The sequence below is a fragment of the Perissodus microlepis genome, chromosome 4 (assembly GCF_051167445.1).
Source record: "Perissodus microlepis isolate ML-2025 ecotype Zambia chromosome 4, ASM5116744v1, whole genome shotgun sequence".
Taxonomy (NCBI): Eukaryota; Metazoa; Chordata; class Actinopteri; order Cichliformes; family Cichlidae; genus Perissodus; species Perissodus microlepis.
The window spans coordinates 13,742,418-13,767,321 of record NC_140464.1 but is presented as its reverse complement, the minus strand read 5'-3'; the positions used below and the strand labels follow the sequence as shown (position 1 = coordinate 13,767,321).

At 40.7% G+C, this 24,904-nt stretch overlaps 1 long non-coding RNA gene across 4 annotated transcripts in view; it reads left to right on the top strand.

Moving 5' to 3' along the window:
- LOC146388538 (uncharacterized) overlaps positions 1–24,904 on the top strand; it is a 105,884-nt gene that overhangs the window by 32,738 nt on the left and 48,242 nt on the right. For all 4 annotated transcript variants that reach the window (XR_014800054.1, XR_014800052.1, XR_014800056.1 and 1 more), the window contains 3 exons: positions 13,490–13,581; positions 15,475–15,625; positions 16,167–16,289. This is a non-coding gene — a long non-coding RNA (uncharacterized LOC146388538). The remainder of the gene's footprint in view (positions 1–13,489; positions 13,582–15,474; positions 15,626–16,166; positions 16,290–24,904) is intronic.

Sequence of the window (24,904 nt, the reverse complement as noted above, 5' to 3'; positions counted from 1 at the left end):
TTGTGTTCAGAATCTGGCCAACTGCCTGATGTGATGTCACTTGAGCTAGTGGCAAACTTGGAAAAAAAAAAGAGCTCTGCTCTATTTTAAGACATTTTCAGTTTTTTTTGTATGTTCCATTTCTACCAGGGTTTGTCTGTGTAGTCAAGTGAGTTCTGATATATCCAGATAGAGACATTTTCACTGAAAAATGTGAGATAATGAATAGTATGCATTTTCTAGATTGTGTAAACCTTTACAGTCAGCTTTTATGGTGAAATAATGTTGAGATCGGCGGAAAGATTTTAAATTGGCTAGTGGCTTCTCACATGCCGATCTTTATGAAAATGTGCAGCACATGAAATCTTTTATATTGCCGTGAGCTTTATTGATGGCTTTTCCAATAAAGTCTGCTGTTATTGTAAATATGACAGGCTTACTCTGCACTTCTCAGAGATGTTTTTTAAAAGGGAGTGGCTCATACACACACACATGAACATACACACACACAAACCCTTTTCATTGTAAAGGCAGTGTCGGCTGTCCACATATAATAGATGAAATTCTATAAAGGTTTCTCGTGTGAGTGCGTGGGTGCATCGCCGTGTTGGGGTGTATCCATATTTTCGACAACAAGCGGTTGCTTGTTTGCGGCTCCACGGTGCATTGTACTTATTAAAGTCAGTAAGAAAGGAGTCTTTGTCACAGCCATCATCTAAACCCAGTCACACGGACCATCTTGTGCCAGAGAGCCCAACTCATTTTTACCACTGCATTCCTGGGCTGTTTGGTAAGCCCATGGGGGTCCTTTTCCCTTCTCTCCACCTCCCTCCCTACACCTCTCGTCTACATTCTTCATTCCATCTTCGTTTGAGTCCTAATGGGAACATTAGTTTTACATGCAAACTTGCCTTCACCCTTTAAACTGCCCAGTTTAAAAGGTGGCCAGCAGCTTTCAACAGTTGTCCTGACTTCACTGCCAGCCCTAATCAGAGTGTTGGAGGCAGAAGGTGGCAAAGATCGTTTCTTTAATTTTCTCAAATGAGATCACCTTTGCTGTTTTCGCCACTTCTTTACTTTTAAAGTCAGCAGAAGAAACATATTAAGTGAAACAGAACTTAAGCTAATGTAGTGCTTTAGTCATTTATTATTTTTTTGTGTTGCTCCCCACATCGTTTTAATGGCAGACAAACAAACAATCCATTCACGGGATGCCCAGACTTCCCCAAGAAACTAGACTGTATGTTTATACATTCCTTCTATTTGCGAGGCTATTTGTGGTTGCGTTATTCCAATATTCCATGTTTCACTGTCTCCTGTTGTCTCTCTCAAACATTTTCCAGGTTTTCTCACTCCTAGTCTTCTCCTTCTCTTCCCTGCATCATGTCTGTCTCTTGCCTCAACACTGTTATTCTCTATAATATAAGATTGTTTGGTTAAGAAGTTAGAAGTTTTAATAGTCTTTTCATTACTGCCATCTGCAGCTTTTAGACTTGGGATAAATTATTTTCTTTAAAGATACAGTCCTTGCTTTTTAGCTTTAAAATGTGGGGAAGTGAAATGCTTCCTTACAAATGAAGTAGAAGAGCACTCACACCACGAAAAAACAAAACAAAAGTTAGAGTTAGTATCATCGCTAAGCAGCATATCAAAGACATATTTGTGCAAATTAATTGTATACTGTCTGGTCAAATGTTTGTGCATATTGGAGGCATTTCTCCCCTCTCTTTGTTGTGCACACACACACAAATATTAGGGTCAAGAAGTCATACGTTTTTAATGGGCGCAACCCACACACTCAACCATGCTCCTCAACCCACAAATGCATTTTTCTTATAAACGTGGCAAAATGTAAAGGGAAATACACAGGCTCTCCAACAGTATAAGATTTATTGTCAAGAAGCATTTATACAACAAGGAACTAATCTCCCAAACATAAAAGTTTATGTGATTTAACTTAAAATGTATTATTACATTTCAAATTTTACATTGCGTTATTTGCTTTGATTGATCTGTATCATTCAGCCCTCTCGGTTTCCTGAAAGTTGGCCAAATAGTGACTCAGTTGTAGTCTGAGTCATAATACGTCTTTGTATACACACACCCTGCAAATTGCACTTTCTTGAGCTCACACCTTACCAGTAATAGATCTTCATATAATCACATAAGTAGTGTAGTACACCACAAGGCAACTATAGGTCATTTGGTATTTTTGTAGTTTGGGACTCGTGTTGTTATATTAACCAATTTCTGTGTATGTATAATAACAAATGCATCCATTGTGCAGGGACTAATGAGATGAATGCAGATTTTAAACTGGAAAACGTGCATCAGACACCACATATTCTGCAATTTTGCATAAAGAATAACTTCAGCATAAATTACAAAAGGACTATTCTCAAGTTTAATCCAGGTTTTTAAGGCCATAATCCTCTCTGAAGTGATGATGAGCTCATTCTGCACTCAGACATGGTAGGATGGTGGCAGGGACACATATTGCTTGCAAAGCATCAGCCTTACACAAAGGGAACATTGTTTTATTTTTCACCCAGCTTTAGTCATTCATAGTCATAATATTTAGTATTTATAATGGCCAGATTTGGCCAAAGATTTAGATAAGTTTATCCTGTTTTTAAGATTACTATCCCAGTTCCTGGATTTCTCTATCATAGACTTTATTAGTTTCATCTCCTTTACAGCCAAACCTAGTCATCGGGATTAACTCAAGTCTTGGGGCCTAACTCCTGCCTCAGCATGCCAATCATTTGGTCAGGCCTGGACATATATGGCAAGAGGCTTTGTGACTCGATTCTCCCTTGTGTGTCTTGGCAGTGTGTTCTTCTTTGTATTATCTGTTATACCAACCAGCCTTTTCTTCTTTTGCAACTCATCAAAATTTAGGGGCGACCGTGGCTCAGGGGGTTGGGAAGCGCATCTGTAACCGGAAGGTCGCCGGTTCGATCCCTGGGCTCTCTGTCCTGGTCGTTGTGTCCTGGGTGATGGCAAGAGGGGCCGATGGCGCGATATGGCAGTCTGCCCCAGGGCAGCTGTGGCTACGACTGTAGCTTGCCTCCACCAGTGTGTGAATGTGATAGTGGAATTGTAAAGCACTATATAAATGCAATCCATCATCAAAATTAGACACCAGAAAAATGGATAAACATTGACTGGACGGATGAGTCTTGGTTTCTGCTGCAGCAGATCGTGTGATCAGAATTTGACACGAACAACATATCTTGTATCCATCTTTCCCTTTCAGGCAGGTGATGATGTGCAATGGTTGATAGTTTTTGGGTGTCTTAACACAAATTTAGTGTAATCTGAATACCACAATCTCCCTGAGTTCTGCTGCTGACCAAGCCCATCTGTTTATGACCAATGAGGAGTAGCACACGCACCATGCCATGAAGCTCAGATCATCTCAAACTGGTCTTTGAACATGACACCGAGTTCGCGATACTCAAAAAACCTACCGACCACATCACCTTAGGTTATATTATTTCCAGCACCTTGTTGAAATTTAGGGCACTTCTTGTCAGGCAACCTTCTAATGTGTTTTTCATGGCTGAAGATAAAGAAAAAGAAAACATACCCATTTAATATTACAATCGTTATTTAAAAAGTACTTACATTACTAAAGAACATATGACTATGTTTGACTTGCGCTCAACTGGGATTGTTGACTTACTGGCCTTTGGTGACGAACCAAATTTTGTTTTATTTGGATAGAAGTGGCATAAAAGTAAACAATATAATCTCAGTGAACTTTAAAGCCAACATCACTGCATCATAACAGCCTCTTTATTTGACAGTTACTATTGTGTTAGTTATCTATTGCCGTTTATTGATAATAAGGGTTTTTTTTAACTCAAAAGTCAACGTCCTTTGCCAGGTACATGTTACTATAAAATGTTAACGTTCGGGCTGATTTGTCAAAACAACATGTTTGATTTTCTTAGTTTCGCAGTTTACCTGAAGAAAGTCCCACCCCTTCTTTTCTCGTCACAAAACCTGTTTGCACAGACTACAGAGAAATCTTTCAGAGCTGAACACTCTTGGGATATTGCTTTCTTCGTTATTTTAATAAAGCATTTCAAAGCAGGCCTCCAAGACTGTGAATGCACATTCTGTACTGCAATAAGTGAGTTGTTGTGCTTCTTTAAGTTGCAGAAACACAGAGTCACTTGGTTCCCTTGACTCTGCAGGTGCTCCGAGTACATTTCATAAACACCTGCTGGGAGTGAGAGTGTATGAAACTCTGTGACCGGTCAGAGCTTGAAAGTGTTTGACTGGGTTAGCACTAAAAAACAGGTTGTGCTGTCTATTAGCCACTTAGGTAACTTTGAGGCAAATAAGTTATATTTAAAAACATTTACCGTGACCAGTGGAGCAGTTCTCTGTGGTCCTTGAGAGCCATAATTCTTTACAACACATTTGACATTTCCTTGACCGTATTAGTCAGGGGTGCTTGAAATGTTTCCGAGGACAGGCTAACTTTATCTGCTTGAGTTCCTGGATTGACTGCAATGACAGCACCAGCCCTAACCTCAGCATCAACCCTTCAACAGTTTACAGAGTGAGAGGAATGAGCGAGCTGACCCAAACTTCCCAGGATGAGAAAACTTTAAATCTAAATGTTATTCTTCTGGGTCCTCAAAGGATACATTGTGTAGGGATCCAGAAGGACATACCAGGCAGTGAAAGAGGCTCTTTCTTGTTTTCTGCCCATTGGCCCCCTCCCAGTCTCTCCGGGGCGGCCTGTCTCTCTCTGACAACAGCTGCTTGCTGCCTGTGGAGGCCGGGGGTGAGCGGCGCAGCTCCAGACATCTGTAGGCCCTGAGTTTGGGCCGCCTAGGTCTCTCTTTCTTTTTCACATACACATACATTGGAGCCCACAGTCTGCCCAGCACAAAGGACCACATTCATCCCTCTCATACAGTCTCTACTGGTGAAGAGGCTGTCTGAAGCTCCCAAGCTCTCACTCTTTTTTTTTCTCCTCGCGTCTGTATCTCCTGTCATTTTCTCAGATATTTCACCATTTTCAAACTCTCTGTCTCCATTCCTTTATTGAGCTGAATGTTCTTCATTTTCTCTATGTGACTTACATAATCACTGAGCATTATGAGCCGTGAATGGCAATGGAGGCTACAGGTTGGCAAGCAGTAAGGCGTATTCTCCATTTTGGGAATTATAGCTACCTGTCTTTTGCTTTCAGTGATGTTAACGTGAGGTGTGTCCGAGAAATATGTTGTGGGAAAACATGCATATGTCTTTGTGCATCTATCTTTGTGCATTTTACCTCCAAGAATAGGCATTCCAGTCAGGAGGACTGCCGACTTAGTTCACAAAAGGATACTGAGAGAGGCCAGGCCGAACAGAGATCCTTTGTACAGAATGAATGTGGCCATGAGAAGTTTGGGAACAGCGTGGTTCGAGAAACATCTAAAAGTTGCTTTCAAAAAGCTCCACTGGTAGGAAACCATCTACGTTTAGGTTTTGGACGTCACGGTTGGCCACATATTGCCTTTGACAAAGTCCGTCGCTCTATAGAACACACACATTGTTTTTCCCAAACTAAATGTCAGATTTTAATGGTGTGTCACAATATACTGATATTATAACATCATACTATGATGGTCATAGCACATGTTTGTGTCCATGTTTGCAGTAATATATAAGTCAGCGTTCTCCCAGTACAATCCAAAGTATGTTTGCGGTGGCTCAGCAAATTGTCTGGCAGTGACAGCAATTAGATGACACATTGTTCAATGGCACACTCTGTTTAAACCTCGTGATTATCCCTGCGTCTGTCTTGCTAAGCTGCCCTCAAGCAACACAATGATTTCTGACCACTTCACTGCATACTGTCAGGTGGCTGACAGATTTTGGTTGCAAAATCTGTCAGCCACCTGAACAGGTTGCTTTCTAGGCAGTGTGTTTTGCAGCCTGTCCCAGTTTTGTTAATATATCCCTCTGGACCTAATAAATGAATTCCTTTCATAAAGTTATTTCTCCCGACTTTTCCATTGAACATTTTTTGAGGGTCTAAGCTATTGTATTTTCTGTGTTATTATTGGACTTGCGGAAACATAAAACTTGTTCTCAAAATTCCCGTTTTACTTCCTCATGTCCTCAGTTTTCATTTTTAACAAATGAACCATTGATCTCTTGGGAGCTGCTAATAATACCATGAAGCAAAGGGTAAACTCTGTTACAGTTTTCCCATTAGTTTCAGATGATAAAATGACTTTGCGGTTGTTCTTTAGTTGACCTTTGGGTGGCTGATGATTATCTTTCCTCCAGTCCCCCACTATTGCTGTTTAGCGCTACCTATTTGCATTTGCATTTGATGACACCAGAAACCATCACTTGTTTACAAGTGCATGAGGCACTGACCTGCCTAGATTTCCCATCCTCTGTTTTTATCACTTCCTCACTTTTCATTTAGACTCCCTTACCCATTTAATGGGTGCCACTTATGTGGCACTTTTACTTCGAATACAGTAAAGTACTTAAATGTGCCAAATGTAAATCTATATTTATGTTTCAGCCCATGTCATTTTGAATAGAAATGATGAAGACATGCAGAAGCCACACACAAATTTGTGAATAATTTGCTGACTGTGGTCGTAAAACACGACACTGACCAGAGTGCATGGTTTACATCAGCATGTTCTGATATCTCCATAAACTTTGTTTTTAACCTCAGGTCCACAGTAAAATCCATCTAAGCTCTACACAGTCAACCACACATTCATGCTCGCACTCATACACACAGTTGGTGGAAAGCACAGCTTGTCTGCTCATCTGCTTTTGATTAGTGATGACAAGAGTAATGCCAAATGGGAGATATGGATCTCATTCGTCTGCAGACAAAGCCTTATTCATTGGCAGAAGGCTCAGATGTGGGAAGACAGTTTCTGTAACTTGGACTCAAGCCGGTCTTGTCCTTCAGGGTCTCATGTTATGTGAACAGCGGGGTCGACCACATGTGTAAGAGTACATCAGACGCTATGTTGTCTTCTTGTCTTAGGAGAGTAGAAAGTGGATTTGTTTTCCATTAGATAGTGCTGATAATGAAACCAGAGTTAATCTGGCATCTTATTGATCTAAGGGAATAATATCAGATATTTTTAATCAAGCTGAAAATGAGGCACATTTTGTAAGTGAAAAAAAGAAAGAAAGGAGATTCTTCAAAGGCACTGACCCATAGATCTTGGAGGCATTAAATAATTGTCTACATTATCTGCTGATGTACTTACAACCATTCTTTGCAGTTAGCGTGCAACAAGCGTGTGTGCTTTGGATCTCCTGCAGCATACCAGTAAGCTTTTTATCCATATTTTTTATCCATTCTTGTTTGCTATTGATCTGTTTGGCCAGCGAGATATGTTCTAACCAAATGTCAATGTGTGGCTGCAGAGATGGAAAGGTGATGGCACACCTTGAGAGGTCCGGAAACCTGCTGATGACAGCTTAACCCTTTTTTTTCTAACTGCTTTCTGCGTGACTAAAGAGGAAAAAATCAACGAGCGCCAGTGCTTGGATAAAACCTTAAGCTCCACCAAAGATGACTAATAATTCAAACAGTCACAAAAAAAAAAAAAAATCAAACATCAGAAGCACACTCCTGGGCACAAATGTACGCTCTTTACAGTTTAAAACAGCAGCTATCAGATCAGTAGAAGAGTTGTTGTAAAGTGCTTTACTGCAGTTGTCTCTGGTTTATAGGTTCACATTTGAATTGTGGTACAGTAGCTAAATGATAAATGTAGGTTAATTAAATACAAGAAATGACCGAAGTCTAACGCATTTTTCAATTTTACTTTTATTCCAAGCATCGATTCTGTTTCAATTCTTTAATTGGAGATTGTTTTTACAGTGTGCATTTGTAGTGTAGTTTGCTAAGACTGGAGATGCAGTCATCACTTAGAGGTTGTTGACCTTTAGTCCAACTACAAGCTCATGAAACAAGGCACTCCTGTATGATTGTCCAGTGTCTTTTCACTATATAATCCCCACAGTTAAACTGCATTTGTGCTCTATCTTTCCGTCTCTCTCCCTATGGCTCCTTTCACCTCATTTCTGCTTTAACCCAGAAAACAGTCAGCTTGCCAGTACATATAATAAAATGTAATGGTGGCAGTTATGATATTACATGCACATTTGTTAGGCGATAAATGGACATTGGCACATTCATTTCAGACCTGTGAGGCATTTTTGATTGTAATGTTTAACTCAAAGATATTCCATTCTTTCCCAGAAACGTACAAAACAAATTTAAGTAACACACGACTCTGTTTTTACTGGCTTGATAGGTCCTGATCAACAAAGCCAACAAAAGCTATCAGGCGTACTTGTTTACATACAATAGGAAGGGCTTACTTAGTTTATTTTTGCAATGCACCATGTCGTATCCTTCTAAGGCGTAACAATTTCCGTCTCCCAAACAAAACATGCTAGCGCCCGCATTGTGAAGTAACGTGGGAGCAAGTGATCTTTTGTCTTTGTCACCATTGTAAATGAAAATCTGTTTGTTCTACTTGATGTCACTCAAGCATAATGCTTTCCCTGTGACAAGCACACTTTGACATTTTGCCATTTAAACATAATGAAAGAGACTAAAGTAACCCTAGCTAGCGCAGTATAATTGCTAACTTCTAATTAGATGAGTTAGGTATCCCTGCAGCTACTTTAGTTTATGCTCCAGTAGCAAATTCAGTTATATAGTAGCCTTAGTTAATGTTAACTGCATCATACAGTTTTTAACTTGTTTTTATATTACACTTCACAATGCACCAGATTTCTATGACATCTAATGCTGATAGTAGGCCCACAGTTGTAAAGGCCTTGTGCTTGCAAATGTGTCTCATCCACAGTTCAGTTGCAAGTAAGACTTTTGCCCATTTCTACTTCTAGTCTTTTAATCAGAGCAGATGTATTAGACTACATTCTTTTTCAAAATCGACCTGACTATAATACTTATCCACACAATCAGTTTGACAACAACTATGACAGATAGGCATGTAAAACAAGGATCGCATTGTGCGATGATGACACATTCTAAAACTGAAAGAGACTCGTGAGATGAAAACACCTCACTGATATGTATATATGTGAAAGGTTTCTATTGGAAATATCAAATCTTTGAAAAAACGTGAGGGAGTAGATAAAAAATTATGAAAAAATATTTTGCACTCTTTGTCGCTGGAATGTCTGTGACTTTCTCTCTTGGCATATATATATGTATATGTGGACTACTTCCACTCCTGTTTCCGTCTTAACCACATGAACCTGTAGTGCATCGATGCAAAAAAGATCGACTACCACGCCACCCGGTTTTTCTGTAATCTCCAAAAACAAGCAAATGTTTCGGGCTTTACTCTCCTGGGCGCTCCCCTCCTTCTGCACCGCATGGAGCAGGGTTCATTTGAAAGCCACTGTTTGTTAAGGCTTTAGCGGTTAGTAAGTGCTTCCTTTGTTTGGTGGGAGCATAGAGACGGGGGTTAATATCTCCCAGAGAGCACATACAAAGAAGGCCTTCAGCTTCCCTGGCCGGAGAGGGGTGGCTAGATGAATGAGGCATGGTCGTGGGGCAAAGGTGCCAGGGAGGGCACGGGAGGGTGGGGAAGTGCAGGGGGCAGGAGGCAGGCAGAGTCCAGCAGGTCACAGGGGTATTAGAACACTGCAGGGGGTCTGAGATGCTGCAGGCTGCTAGAGAATAAAAGGAGCGAAGTCTCAGTTTGGGCAGTGACTCTTGATTCAGACAAGACACTAGGCTGAGATTACCATCAGAGTCCATTTGGTCTAAAACAACCAGACCAGTCAGCAACTTTGTGATTATGACATTTTAACATTCTTCCTCTTTGTGTCTAGATTATAAAAGCTTTATGTACAGTAGTAAAAGTTTGATGACGTTATGCATTAGCTCTATTTAAACTATGTTATTTGTGTGATTGCCCTGTCCAAATGCGAAAGGTGGTAGGGCAGTATCTGTGCAGTTGCATCAGAAATGCCATTGATACCATCTGACTACACTCGGAACAGTGTGTAAGAGCCACATCCCTCTGAGAAACATATGTAAGAGGAGTTGCTAATGAGGAAACTAGGGATTATCACTATTTAGAGCAGGGGTGTGTAATTAATTTTTCCAAGGGGCCACATGAGAAAATGGGGCTGTTGTGGAGGGCCTCATCAATAAGCTTATGAAGTGATTCAATTAAAATTGCACAGAACTGAGTTTCTGGTGCAGCCCCCCACAACAGCCCACCCCTGCTTTAGAGGAGGACAGATAAACTAAAAATGTAAATAAATGCAGTTCATTCCATCATGTGACAACTTATTGAATTAGGAGTTATAATACTGTAATTAATATGTAAGCTTAAAACTTGTCAAGCTCTTGGTTTACATGTTCTTGTAATGTTTCCTCTGCTGCCCAGCGCCCCCGCCCATCTTCCCAGAGCTAATCTAGAATCTGTATCCATATGTGTATTTTGGTGCTCCGTTCAACACGAGTGCAGTTTCCCAATAGAGTCTGATTGTGAAGGCTCAGTGTTGCATGATGGAGAACAATGGGATTTCTGTAGTAGTTTTGGATCAGATTCTATTTCATGGGAATTGGTGTGTACTTTGGATTGCTACATGTGTTGGCGTGGGTCATGATACAGATACAAATGGTGGGGGGGACTTGGCTGTAGGGGATGAGAAGTATTTTGAACTAGGATTTGGCAGAAATAAACTTTTCCAGGTATTGATGTATGAGGAAACACAACTCTAATTATTTCTGTTGTTTGTTCAACAAGAACAGGAAGTCTATCAAATGTGCGTGTTAATAATTACAGATAATGTATTCCAGAGTTCCTCAGAACAATCTTTCTTTTTTAGTTTCACTTCCTTGTTAGACGTGTTGCTAGGCTGCATATCTTGTGTTGGTTTGAAATTATGCTCACAGCGTGTCAGTGAGGGCTGCTTGTGAGAATCTTTTTTGATGTCTCCTTCTCCTCTTCTCTGTCACAAACTCATTGAGAAGAGAGAGAGGGAGATCTGTCTCACTGAGCTCAGTATTCCCACGGAACTCCGACTGGATTCATGCTGCGTCTCAGCCAAACCAATGGTCCCTTTGTGCCTGTCCATCCTAGATTCTCTCTCCTCTACACACTGCCCTCTCTGTACCCTATAGTCCATGACCAACTATTGCCTCTCTTCCTGCTTCACACCCATAACCACTTCAGCAAATCTCAACAAGTTCACTACCCACCTTTGTCTGCAGGCTGGTTAATCTCAAGCTATGATTTTGAAGTATAGAGGTGTGCTTATTATACAATCAATATTAGACTAACTAAAATACAGCTGCAAACACACACTCACTGGCCACTTCATTAAATACACCTTTCTAATACCAGGATGGACCCCCTTTTGCCTTCATAATGGACTTAATTCTTAACTCTGATCCTATTAACGTTTTTACCTGTTTACCTGGGTCCCCCAAGAATAATTCAGAAGCAGTCATAAGAGCAGAATAATAACAGTAGCAAAACACATTTCTTCTCAAAGCCTTATTAGTTATGTAATTGGTGTCATTTAAAGAAAGAAATTATTGTTGTTACAAGTAATTTGCATAATTTATTAAATAAAACAAAGTTTTCTTTCATATAACTTGCAACTTTTCAAACATGTGCTCCACATTATCACAGTTTAGCATACTTTATTCGGTTATCACTTTGCTTTTTAGTCAGTTCCAGTTAATATTATTTTTGCTGTGTATATATATGCTGAAGTTGCTAAGAGTCATTTTGATCACTCAATTTGATCCCATGATAAAGTGAAATAAACAACCTAGAGCTCTGAGGCAGACCAAATGACCAAGCATCTCAGCCTATCTCAAAGGCAGCACTCAGGCGCACTTTAGAGGAAGCTCATTTCTGCCGCTTGTATCTGTGATCTCACTCTTGTCTGTGACCTGGAGTGGGCACTCTACCCGGTGGATTGCCCACCCTTTTCTGGCTGAGAACTACAGCCTCAGATTAGGAGTTGCTGATTTCCATCACATTCATTTCACACACAGCTGCAAACCAGTGTAAACTGGGAGGGGGGGGGGGAGGGGGGGCATTGCTCAATTAAGCCATGGCACCAAATCTCTCCAAACAGCAGAGATGGGATCCTGAGACCATAAACACCACACTCGAAACTTTGGCTGTGCTTATTAATTCTGTCCATAGATAATAAGAACAAATTGATGAAAAGCACAAAACTATCTCTCCAATCAGACTTCTTGCTGGCAGTGCAAACCAAGCTCTCACTAAAGCTGTACAGGGACCAGTAACAACTAAAACAAGTAAAGCAAGTCAGGTTTTTACAAGAAACAGAAGTAATTATACTGTAAGAAATGTAGAGTGTACGTAATTTTAAGTGCTGCATTAAACTTTCCTTGTAATTTAGCAGAAAAACAAACAGTATTTCCACATCTTACATTGTAAGTATGGAACCATGCCATAACTTCCAGGTATCGTACAGTAAAGGAGACACAAACTGAGGTTGAGAGTCAACAAGGTGCATTCCTCAGAGATTTTGGTCCGTACTGACATGACAGCATCACAGTTTTTATGGAGAAAAAATTTTGAGCTTTGCGACATGCTGTGTTATCCTGCTGGACAGAGTTATCAGAAGATAGGTACACTGTGGTTATAGAGGAACAGTACTCAAAAAGTCTGTGGTATTTTTAAGATTCTCCTTCTTACTTTGAAGTCTCTCCATATATATCTGATCTTCTGCACATCGCCACTCCCTCCTGTACTCTGAGATTCTAGGGGTTGAGGGGCTGAGGTCATTTTTACCTAAAATTCAGCCCTTTCTAAAATGTCATACCTCAAAAATAGATACACTTATTGTGAAGAAAAAAAAAAGTATCCCATAACCATATAACACATGATGAGTCTGGATATGGAATGTTATGACAACTTCACTCATTGGCAAAGGCAAGGCAGTATTTCTGTTAATGAATTTCTTTTAATTAAAATAGCAGTCTGTAAATGGTCTTTTTGTTTTATCAACATCCCTATTAACATAATCACTTTGCCATTTATGGAGTCAGTTGTCAACAAGTGTTCAACTTAAAGAGGGATTTCCAGCAGGTGTGGTTACTTGTGTGTTTAGCACATCATGCTGTGTGACAGTATACAATCTAGGACAGCTAATGAGGTCTTAGCTGTAATTTTAAGGCTACCTGAAAAGTCACAAAAGTTGCAAATGGTCATTTAGCATGTTTCATAAGAAGATTTTCCTATTTTTATGTAGTTGCATTGGCTAAATATTCATTCATATTTAGGATCACCGTCCTGCTGAATGAGGAAATGTTTTCAGGGCATTTTTGTGAATTTGTGTACATAGAATATTCTTGAATTGCGCTCATGCTAGCTAAAAAGGTATGCATCTGACCAACCATCAAACAAGCTTTCAGCCACAATGTGAAGACGATTGAAACCTGACATTACATTTCCTTATTTCCACATAGGAATACACCCCAAAAAAGCAATCAGGATTGGAAATTGATCACAGAAACCTCAACCGGAATGCCTCCAAAAGCTATTATTTCATCTAACAAAGGTAAACACGTTGACTTATGTTTTATTCCTCAGCCAGCTAGTTTTTTTCCTCTCTTTCTTGCTGTTTCCTGTTACTGCTAGACATTTTTTCCCATTTTTTTCCCGGGTCACTACAGCGGCATTTTTCCCCCAATGAGCTCATCCAGTCTTCACAGCTTTATGTGTGGTGTTGAGTTCTGATTCAAAGCAGGTCTGTGAAAGAATAATATTGCTCTGTTTAATCCCCTTCTCCACCTCTGCACATTCTCCATCCTACAGAACCATAGGAGTGTGCCAACAATAGCACCCCTCCCTTCTTCCTTCACTCCCTGCCACCTACTCTGCTCTCTCCCAGATAAAGTCAGCAGAATGGGTGGCAGGTGTTTGGGTAAAACAACATGTCCACGGGATAGGAAGTATGGGCATGACTTGGCTCAAAAGAATTCAAGTATTGTGGACCAAATGAGAATGTGTATGCAGACAGAGACATTGCTGTCATCTGCAAATTACTTACTGTTAAGTTTCAATTCTAGAAACACCATATTAAAATATATCACAAGTGTGAATATTCCATTAGAAAAAAAATGTGTTGAAAGGTATCACTGGGCTTTGACTGTTTTGCTTAGCTAAATTAATTTCCTCCAGGTGCGCTAGTGGAGCTCGGCAAGAGAAGCATGGAGTTCTTTGTTTTCAAAATCTGTTCAACTGCACTTTTACAGCAATAGCAGCACCGCTCCAGGTTCACTTAAGTTTGGCAAAGCCCTAAAAGATCGACTGTGACAAGAGAACAGACCATTTGTCACCTGTTGCTGCTCTGAGTCACGATCCAGTCTGCATCAGTGCTGAGCCCATTACACATGCCGTCTAACAACAATTACCTGTTGTTTACTTTTGCTTTTAATAGAATGGCATCGAGAATAAGTGACCTCTGTGCAGATAAAACAGTCGTATGAAGATGCTCTTTGGATGAAAAGGCTTTTACAGTTTCCCTTCATTCACATTGTTCGAATGTCCTGGCACTATGAAACGGAACAGTTTGCTCTTCACTGTCATAGGGAAAACCCAGCATAGCTCGAGAATGAAGTGAATCACACGCTCTTTTCCCCTTTAGTTTGATGAATATTCTTTCTCAGGATCATTTTTCATCTGATACAAAGACTTAGGTTTGTCAGAGACTCCAAGGTCTGTGATGTCATTGTTTTTGTGGTCAAGAAAAGAAAGGGGAAATGAGGAGAGTGAGTTCACCATGACCTGTGCTTGTCCTGGAGCCTAATACTTTGGTTGGGGGTTTGGGGCTGGGAGATAGGGAGAGGGGTCAGCCCTGGCAGCGTCATGCTCTACTCAGCTCTTGGCTCTTTCATCACAGATTAGTCATGATCCATGTTACCTAAAAGAAGAACTCTTGATGCCTTTCTGTTTTTTCTCCTTACTTCACTTCCAAGTCTGTGCTTTCCCACTTGCGGAGCTTGATCTCTTGATCCAAGTTTGACATTTCAACTACTTTACACTCCGTCAGATTTGAAGGTGTTGTGAGAATATGGAGATTGACCACAGCTGGAGGAGTAGGCTAAGGTTTTGGGAGATAACAAGAGTATGTGGACATTAGCTGGATTTACAGAGATGAAATTTAAAGAGGGCTTGGCCTTTTGTCCAGTGATTATATTCATCGTGTTTGTACAACTGTCAGGAATGTTTATGAGGATTCCACTAATCTGCTAAATCTCTGTTAGTATTGTACACTCACAGAGTCACACACCTTTTACTCATACCTGCTACCATCAACAACATAACAGCCGTTACCTTTTGTTTTACCCCCCATCCCTCCTGTCTTTCCCCTCTCACCCTATTGCTTTCCTTTGCTTTCCTCTGCTCTCTGCCTTTCCGTGACTTGCTGTCATTAATCTTCCCTCACTAGGGGCAGAAATTTGACTGTGTGCCAGGAAGCGTTCATACAAAGCCAAGACAGCGATCCAAAAACAGAGCCGCTTTTCTTGTTTCCAGAGCACCACGAAGCTCACACTCATGCTGCCGCGGCCCTCGGGGCAGCACTTCTCCACACAGCAGCTGTAAGTGCCCTTAAACATTCACACCGAGCTTAACAATATTTCTGTATACACATGCAGGTTGCCACGTATGAGGTGCATACCTTTTTGTCACAGTCACTCATGATTCTTTTAATCCATGTCCATTGTGATCAGTATGATTTTGTTCTACGCATTTCTCAGTCAAATATTTAAGCAGACTTTGTCCACTGATGCACTTCGATCTATGTCCTGTTTTTTGCTTCACTCATCTGTACTTGTAATCATAATTTACCTTCAGCCAGGAAGGGAAAATAATTATAGCTACTCCAAGAACATGAGTCAACTTCTGTTGACATTTCAGTGTGATGTTATCAAACTCTGCACACCTATATAACATAATAACAGGTTTACAGGAATGAACACTCAATGCAAAAATGCAATTCCTTCTCAGCATAGTCCTACAATAATAATTAAGCTTTATTCAACATCTCGTGTTTAACGCTTGATTCCTGTATATTCGGTTGTTTGCATTTATATTTAAGATTAAAATGGGTATGCCTTATTTGTGTTCTATATTTTTCAGCCAGTGATGACCAGTCTGGGAGGTGAGCCAGAGTTCACCTGGCTGACTGGGGTTTAGTAGGTAAACCAATCCTTGACGTCATCCTCAGTGTGTTGGCAGCAGACTCTGGACTTTGTGTCACAGGTGGGGATTGCGCATTGCAATGCTTGGGAGAAGAATGAGTTGTAATTTCAACGTTTGCCCCTAATAAAAATGCAGATCCTTCACCATCATAAAGAGCTACTGTGAGGTTTATAGTCCATTGTAAGCACTATAAATGCCAGCCAGTAGAAAGAGGTGAGACACCTAATGTTTGTTCTGTGTGTGTCTAATATATATTGTATATCAGTGGCTTACTCTCGCTTACTCTCTTATGTATACATCAGCCCTTTCTTTATTAATTTATTACAACCCAAACCTCTAAACCTACACCCACTGATTCCTAAATTATTGTGAGTGATGATACTGTGACCTCTGCATTTAAGAAAAGGGGCCACCAGCAGTGGATGTGTTGCAGTATCTCATCTTTCAAAAGTAGTGCCCCATTCAGCCCCTATAAACCACACACACACACACACCAAAACACACGCATACTTTACTTCTTAGAATATATCATCCAACCTTTACAACCCACCACCACATACTACTTAACTTGCCCACTTCTCTTTGCCCTTAGATCTGTTTTCCCCTCAAACCCACATTATCTCGCAATATGGTCGTGCAGTTAAGTGCTGAGGGTGTATTTCAGATTGTGGGAAATATATACAATGCTGCCACAGATAGGGTTTAGTTGTGCTTTGTCTCTGGTATTATGTTTCTCTTAAAGTGTCTTTTTCTCTAACACTTTGATAGCCATCTGAAAGACAGGATTTTATAAGTTTAGAGTTCATAAAAACAAAGACGCATTCATTTTATATGCAGATGCACAACATTGCTAAGGTTGATGTAGACAGGGTCTGTTATCTTATGAGTCAGAAGTGTCGCTTTGTTCTTTTGTTGTATTTAAATTTGACATGCATCGGTGGATTAATTCATTCTTTTTAAACTCTCTCTGGACTTTGAATGTGCTAAAATACACTTATTTCAAGAACGACTACAGCATAAAATCAATTTCAAGCACTTTGAAAGCTGCCGTGGACTCTTTCTCTGTTGGGGTTCTGAATATAGATTTAAGGGGCATACGTGTTAGAGGTACATAATGGTTTAAACAGAGATCAGGGGACACTGTATCTACCCAGGGGGAGGGAGAGTATGCTTTTACTCGTGGATTGTGATGATCCTCATGTGTGCACTGAGTCGTATACAGTAAGCGTGATATATCACACAAATTATTGGTACTTGACTTCTTAAATGCAAAGATAACACAAACCCTATGTAATTATTTCTTGAAAGGTGGGCTTGCAAATGAAAACCTTCAAATTGTTCAAACAGAACTTCCTTCTCTCTGCGTTTCATCTCTTCTGGCTAAAGGCAACAGTCAGTCACTCATATTTCCCTGTATTTGCCTGCAGGGAGAACACATTAACCTGCCTCTGCTGTCACGCTAGCTTACAGTTGTGTGAGTCAGCGTCAGCAAGTGAAATTGGACCTCGGCATACCATTCTCACACATCAAAGGCGCATGCTAAAGTGACTCCATACGCTGAGCCTCCGTGGTATGGTGTACACAGGATTCAAAAGAACCAGTCGGGAAGGAAAACACAAAATGTTCTGAGGTCATTCAGTTTGCGGGAACCAAAAGGGGACAAGGGTGACAAAATAAGAGCTAAAGCTAATTATACTGATACAGTAAATCATAGTAAATGTTTACTTTTATTTTGAAGTGGTTGTTAAGATATATTTACGATTCAGAGCAAGAGGCCATGTTCCTTTTAAATCAGTAATGCGAAATATAGTATAAGAAAGTGGTGATTATGTCATAACAAAAATGAAATATGGCTTTCTAATTTTTGGTAGTTGGAAATCAGCTCTTTTTAGGGTTTTTTTTTTTCTGAAAATATGCACCAATGATGACAATCACAACACACTTTTTGCTTTTTATTGTTGATTATTTTTTTGTATTCAGAGGTGCTTTGCCAATGTGCTTCTTTTCTTCTGCTGGAGCATGCCAGAAAGCAGTCATTATCGTCCAACTCAACCCTGTTATTAGATGACTGGCTTGTGGGGAAGACTGTTTGCAAACAGCTGCCTGATGTGACCAGAGAGAAAGTGACACAGACAAACAAGACAGCAACAGAACACCCTGAAATTTGCCTTTGTGACACCTTTCTCTATTAATAAAACATTACAGTGTGGAAAAAGTAGAAGTGCAGCACTCACCAAATTTAACAAAAAAAAAGAGAGAACTTTGATAGCAGCTTTCATTTGCGTGACTTTCTGTCAAAATTACATTAGCCTTCTAACTTCTCAAAAAAGCACAGTTTGTATTATTGGCTAATTTTATGGATACATACTGAAATATTTCCCACATGATGCGGGTAATGAAAGGGAACAATGGTTCCTTGAGGAGCCATGTGGTACACATTTACAGAGAAAACTTGTTTCACTGTTTAGTTACCACTTTGTTGGTCTCCCTCCAAGCACACCTTGGGGTGTGAAGAAGGACAATACAGCCCTTTCACAGCTCTGACCCAACCATCACACCTATCCAGGACGGGGACAAAAGCAATTGTTCGCAATGAAAGCAGAGAGAGAGACAGAAATGAACTCAATATGAAACAATGGACTCAGATGGCAAAAAATATTACACAGTTTAAGTTACAGGAAAGGTGGTGGATTGTAAAAATGTGTGGGAAATTGAGAATTTCTGATATTTTCCTTTAGAGTGTTTGTGCCGTATTCAGTGGTCCAGTGACAAGCAGCTGTGGCTGTAAGAAATATCTATTTAGTCCCCTGCACCAATTGCTTCATATCCCCTATCAAACAACCCCTTTGTGTCACTGTTTCGTCCAAGCACAGTGAAACAGTGAGCTGCATTGACGAGATGCAGACAGATTATCTTGTTTGAATGGCTTTTCCAGAGCAGCAGAAAGGCCAGAACAACAATAGGTAACTTGTTGTAGGCACAACAAATCTAATATTCATTTAACATAGCCTTGTTGTACGCTACCCGTGGGGGCTGCTCAAGCTGGTACAGTAACTGTTTGTATTTGCATAATACACTTCACCTCTGCAGGGCTACTAATTGGGCTGGTTGGAGGGAGCCAAAAGCCCCTGATGAAAGAGAGCAGCAGGCACAGTGATCACAGGAGACAACAATGAAGAGATTGAAATAATTTCTTTTGTGGCTGTATGGGACTGTCTTTTCCTCTCTGACAGTCTGACTTTCCCAAATACAAAAAAGAGCAGACAGGGGTTCACAGGGGAGTAAGGTGGTGCAGTGGTTAGCGCTGTTGCCTCACAGCATGAAGGTCCCGGGATCAAATTCACCTGTTGGCTGCGGCTGTTCTGCGTGAAGCTTGTGGGTTCTTTCTGGATATGTTTGCCTCCTCCCAAAGCCGTAGCCATGCATGGGGTTATTCAACTGGTCATTCTAAATTGAGCGTAGGTGTCAGTGTGATTGGTTGTGTGGACCAGGGTGCACCCCACCTTTTACTGCTATGACAGCAGTAAAATGCTGCGATGCTGAATTGGATCAGGAGAAAAAAAACTGATAGATGGAGGCAGGACTCATGTATTACATTTATTTATCAATTAATCTGAGAGAATCCTGAATCTTTGTTCATATATGATCTAAGCATACTGGAGAACAGCGATGTGTATATGCAGTTGTCTCTCATGTGTGAACTTTGCAAGCACTTTTGGGTTTGTTACTACGCAGCATGTGAGTATGTGTACAGACATGCACGTTTGTGTGGGTTTCGCATTGTGTGTGTGTGTGTGTGTGTGTGTCCTTGACATGATAAAACGATTCTCCTTTTCTCTTGCATTCATTTTCAGTGATTTCAGCTCTATTTGATGCTGCTAACATTGGCACAGAGGTTTTGGTTTTCCCCTGCTTAGCCATGACGGTCATTAATCATGGATCTTCGTGTATCGGAACCTGACAGGACTTTTCATAGCTTCACAGTTTGTGGTGAAGTGCAGCTCAAAGGAAGTGCGTGACTGAGGTTGGCAGTTGTACTAGAGCTTGAGTCTGCAGACCAGATTTCGACTTGTTTTATTACCTTCCCCAGGAGTTTAAGTGTTAGATCATAATCATTCACGCACACACCAATAAATATTTTGGAAGTTATTCACACATATTTTTGTATGTCAGTAAAAGCTGTACCAAAACCATGTACAACACCTGAAACAGAAAATTGAAGGTTACACAAGTTGAAAGCGGTTAAAACAGTATAATTTCTTTCTGATTTAAATCAGTGAGAAATCCATTTTTTTCCTTTTCTCATATTTTGGATTGTCAGATCATATCACGATGGTGGTGCTCAGTAGCATTGCCACCTCACAGAAAGCAGGCTCTGGGCTGTGTTTTCATTTTCTCCTCACTGACCGTACACACTTTTTAAGTTAATCTAAACTGTCAGTAGATGCGGTTTTCTGTCTCTCTTTTATCCCTATTATGGGGTGGAAACATATCCAGGGTGTACCCCCACCAATGCAGATTATTTTCTAGTGTGCCAAAGGTAATTTTGTTGGTATCGATATTACCAGAAGTGACAGCAGAGCTGGCATGTTTTCATCTTATGAGTCTGTGACAAAATGCGGTTCTTGGAGCACCGACCATCATGGAAACTAGCAGAAAGGCAGTTTTGCGTAACCTGGCTGGCAAGCTTTAGCATATGGTGTCAACTCTAAGGGATGCAGTCATGGGATTGACATGCATGTAGTTGGCAATGAAATATTAAATATTAAGTGCTTGTATATTACTATCTAACCTTAGATAAATTCTTGAAAGCTGCAGGCAGAACCATCTAAGAGTCTAGACTACTCTCAGGAGGATCTTGGGGTTTGGTGTCTTGCCCAAGGAAACTTCAACACACCAACCCCGTGTTTATCGGTCTCCAGTATCTGAGACTTTGTTGTGGCCAGTGTGATTCCAGGAGGAATTCTAGTTTTGATTCTGGCAACATTAATTTGAATTAAAAAAGCAAATTTACTGAAATAAGTCTTGTTGGTTTTGTCCATAACTTTGAATTGAATTGAATCTTTATTTTGAACATGTTAAAAAGAAATACAAGCACATAGAAATAAAAAAGAGACAAACTTCATGTAATGTAACACAATATTGCAGGACAAACTGGTTAAAAAAAAATACATCAAAACAGGAAGGAGCAACACAGACAAAGGAGACGAACGTTCAGTAACAGAAAACGTGCGCGTAAAGTGTTTGTGAAACTGAATGTTTAGAGTCAATCAGATATTCAACCAGTTTCTCGAGCAACAGAAGGAAACTTCATGTCCTCTATAGGAAACAGGTGCTGAGTCAGTGAGGAGAGGAATTTCAAAAGAATGGGGAGGGATAGGTAGCGTGTCAGAGGGTGCATGAGCGAGAGACTGAGAATGAGAGGTGTGTGGTAAGTGTGTGTAAAAGAGAGTGTGAGTAAGCCTTGGAGCTGAGGAAAGAACAAGGGGAGGAGACTCTCCGGGGATTGCGTGCGGACATCAAATGTTTACCTGTAACAAAGAGAAAGGGGAAGGTGTAGAAGGCAAAAAAGGAGAGGAAAAAAAGGCCGTGGTTTACAGGGGTGGGCGGGGACCCAAAGCCTAAAGCATGAGCTTCGCACGCAACTCAACAATACTACCTTTATGAAGACTGTATTTCATTAGTCAGTGAGCACACACACACTCACATGAGATAGCGTTGGTGTTATACATGCCCACAAGCACACACCGACACAAGTCAAGGAATTTAACAGGAATAGATAAGTGGTGGCATTCACACTGCAGTTCTCCTTGTCACACAATGGAAAAGGTTAAGGAAGATCAAAGGCACTTAGATTATTTTAAGGCAAACATGGGGTTTTTTTTAACACCAAATGGGACAAAATAACTGATGCCATCTGTGGAACAGCTGGAGTTTCTGTTTGGCAGAGATATTTACTTGCGACTGTCCAAGCGCAACCCAGAACTAAAACTTCTCAAAGCAGATGTTTAGCATTCCCACACATTCCAGACCCTCCCCATAGTTACCCTGTTCATTTTTTTTCTCTATAATTGCCCAACAAATCACAACAAAATGAGAGACAGCTTTTGTTGCTGAAAGTACAGAGAGTGTCAGTAATTCACCAATAGGCGACCCCCCTTTTACTTTCTTTGGGGGTCTCTCTCAGTCTGCAATCTACAGTATCTGCATGACTCTCCATGTCAAAATTGCCTTATCTGCAATGAGAATAAAAAGGCTGGAAAAACATGGGTTGGCGTAGAACTGATAATAGATTACTGTCAACAGTCACGTCATGTATTTACATTGTGTGCTCTCAATTATAGACCTTTAAAGTGACACCTCTGAATAATCTCTCTACGAATAACATTCACACCTATTAAGACGTGTTTTTTTTTCTTCTTTTTTTTTACCATTTATATTATTATGATAGTGTGTTGTATATTCCCCTTCATAATACTGCACATACAAAATATCCTCAACACAATTATAACTTTTACAAAATCCAACATTTCAACTTTTTGGATATAAAAAAATCTGTCAGTCACTGCTCTGATTGGCAACTTGCGTGTAAAAGGCAGAGTTGTTGGGATTTAGCTCAGGGCGCCTGCGGTCAGCGCAATATGTGTACTGTAAATAATTTGGCTGTGTATCTCGTGTGATTGTGTGAGCAGGGAGGGAGAGACGGGCAAGCGAGCTACGCACACACTGGGATCAGGGCTTCCTCTCCTGCGAGTATCAGCAGTCAGAGCGCAAGGTACAATAGGGAGCATTGTTCACCTGGCAGGCCCCTGCTTGCCGACTCCCCCTCCATACCTGAGCACAGAGACAGGTGTATTTCTCCTAGTCACGCATAGCCCTGCCACACTCCCAGCTGCCTACACACTGCTTGCCACCAAAATCGACCCCCCTGACCCCTCCCCACATACACAGACATTTAGAAAAGCATCCAGAGGAAAAATTTTTAAAAAGGCTTCATATGCTTATTCTCCAACTAGAGGTGTAGTATTTCCCCTATTTGAACAATTTTAGCCTCACCTTCATTTTTTCCTGTTTAAAATTTTAAACTTCATGAGGGCTCTTTGTAGAGTCACCAAGCCAGAACTCATGCTCCTTGAAATGCATGCATAGGTATGCAGCTGCATGCTCCTTGGTGCTTAGTGTGTTCATAATTAGAGCTCTAAATTTAGTTTTTTATAGACTAAGGTTTGCTCTTTGACATAGAAACCAAATAAACCAAGACACCTGCAATGGTCAAACTATGCTACACGCCAGCAAGGGTGTGTTTCTCCGAATAAATTCCGCCTGTGCCCAGTGAAAGAGTGAATGAGTCATATAGGCTACATGTCAGTGGTTCTGTAAGCCTAGTCCAGGCCAAAAGTTCATTTAATTTCTCCTCAAGTGAGAAAACTTGGTTGGGTAAACACTGGAACTCCAGTTACAGTTTGACATCTTAATGCAGGATGAGATGGGAAAAGCTTGAGCGAACTGATTTACCAAAATCTTTACGGTTAGCATCAATCGAATGAGGGGGTTTGAGGGGGATTGTGCCATTGATTACATGGTTTTCTTTGAAAGGCTCTCTCTTCCATAGATCTGACTCCCTAAGGTGCTGGAAGGAATCCAGCTCTATCAGTCTTATAGCACAAGAGGATTAGCTCTTTATCCTGGGTGATTCTATAGAAAAGAGGTACACACCACATTATGTCTCATTATGTAAAACTGGTGAAAGCCATTTTTAGTTTCACATGAGAAATTTTCACCCACTTCAGTGAGAAACCTTGCCTTGACCTCTGTTTTGCTACACTTTGCCCATTCCCACAGGCGTGCCAAAAAAAACCAGACGGAAATCTGCATGTTGGCTGTATGTGAAATTACATGAGCTGCCAACATGGAATCTAACCTCATGTTTCCTGGCTGATATTTACCCAATTAATTCCCAGGCGGATGTAGAAGTAATAACACTCATGAGAAGTGGGAAAGTGAGAAAATAAAGAACGGAAACCTAAGCAGACTAGCAATTTTGTGGTTGGGGCCATACCAGAGAAACAGCATATAGTTATTGGGAAATATGTGTCATTGTGTCATCCACCCTGTTATTTCTGTAAGGTCATTACCATCCTTCCCCCTGTCCCCACCTGTGATCCAGCTTATATCCCTCTATAAGAGGAGAGGTATGGCCTTCAGTAATGTCTCTCTTTCAGTCTCATAGGCTCTTCTCTATATCCTGCTGAAGCTTAGGTACTCAGGGTCACATAAGGAAACATTTGTTCCCAGTCTGGTTGAATAGAGCCTTGTGTTGGAAGTAGTCAAAGAGATACAAGGGGATAGGACATCCAAACAGTCCAACACAAGGGCTCTGCTCTGAAGCCCCTCTCTGTCTGAGCTGGGCCAGTAATGAATGTGCTCTAGTCTTAATCACTCTCAGAGCACACACTGGAGATATGACTGACTCAATTGTCCTCGTCTCTATGTTTTCTACGTTGAAAGCAGAAGGTCATGAGGGTCATCGCTTTCAGTAAATATTAGATTTGTTTCACCCACTCCAGGTGATGGCGGCCTCGCTTGGCTCCTTTGCCAGTAGATTTCCACATATCATAAGTTTTACACTTGCACGACTGTCTGTGGGTGTACACTCAGTCTCGTTTCCTCTGGAT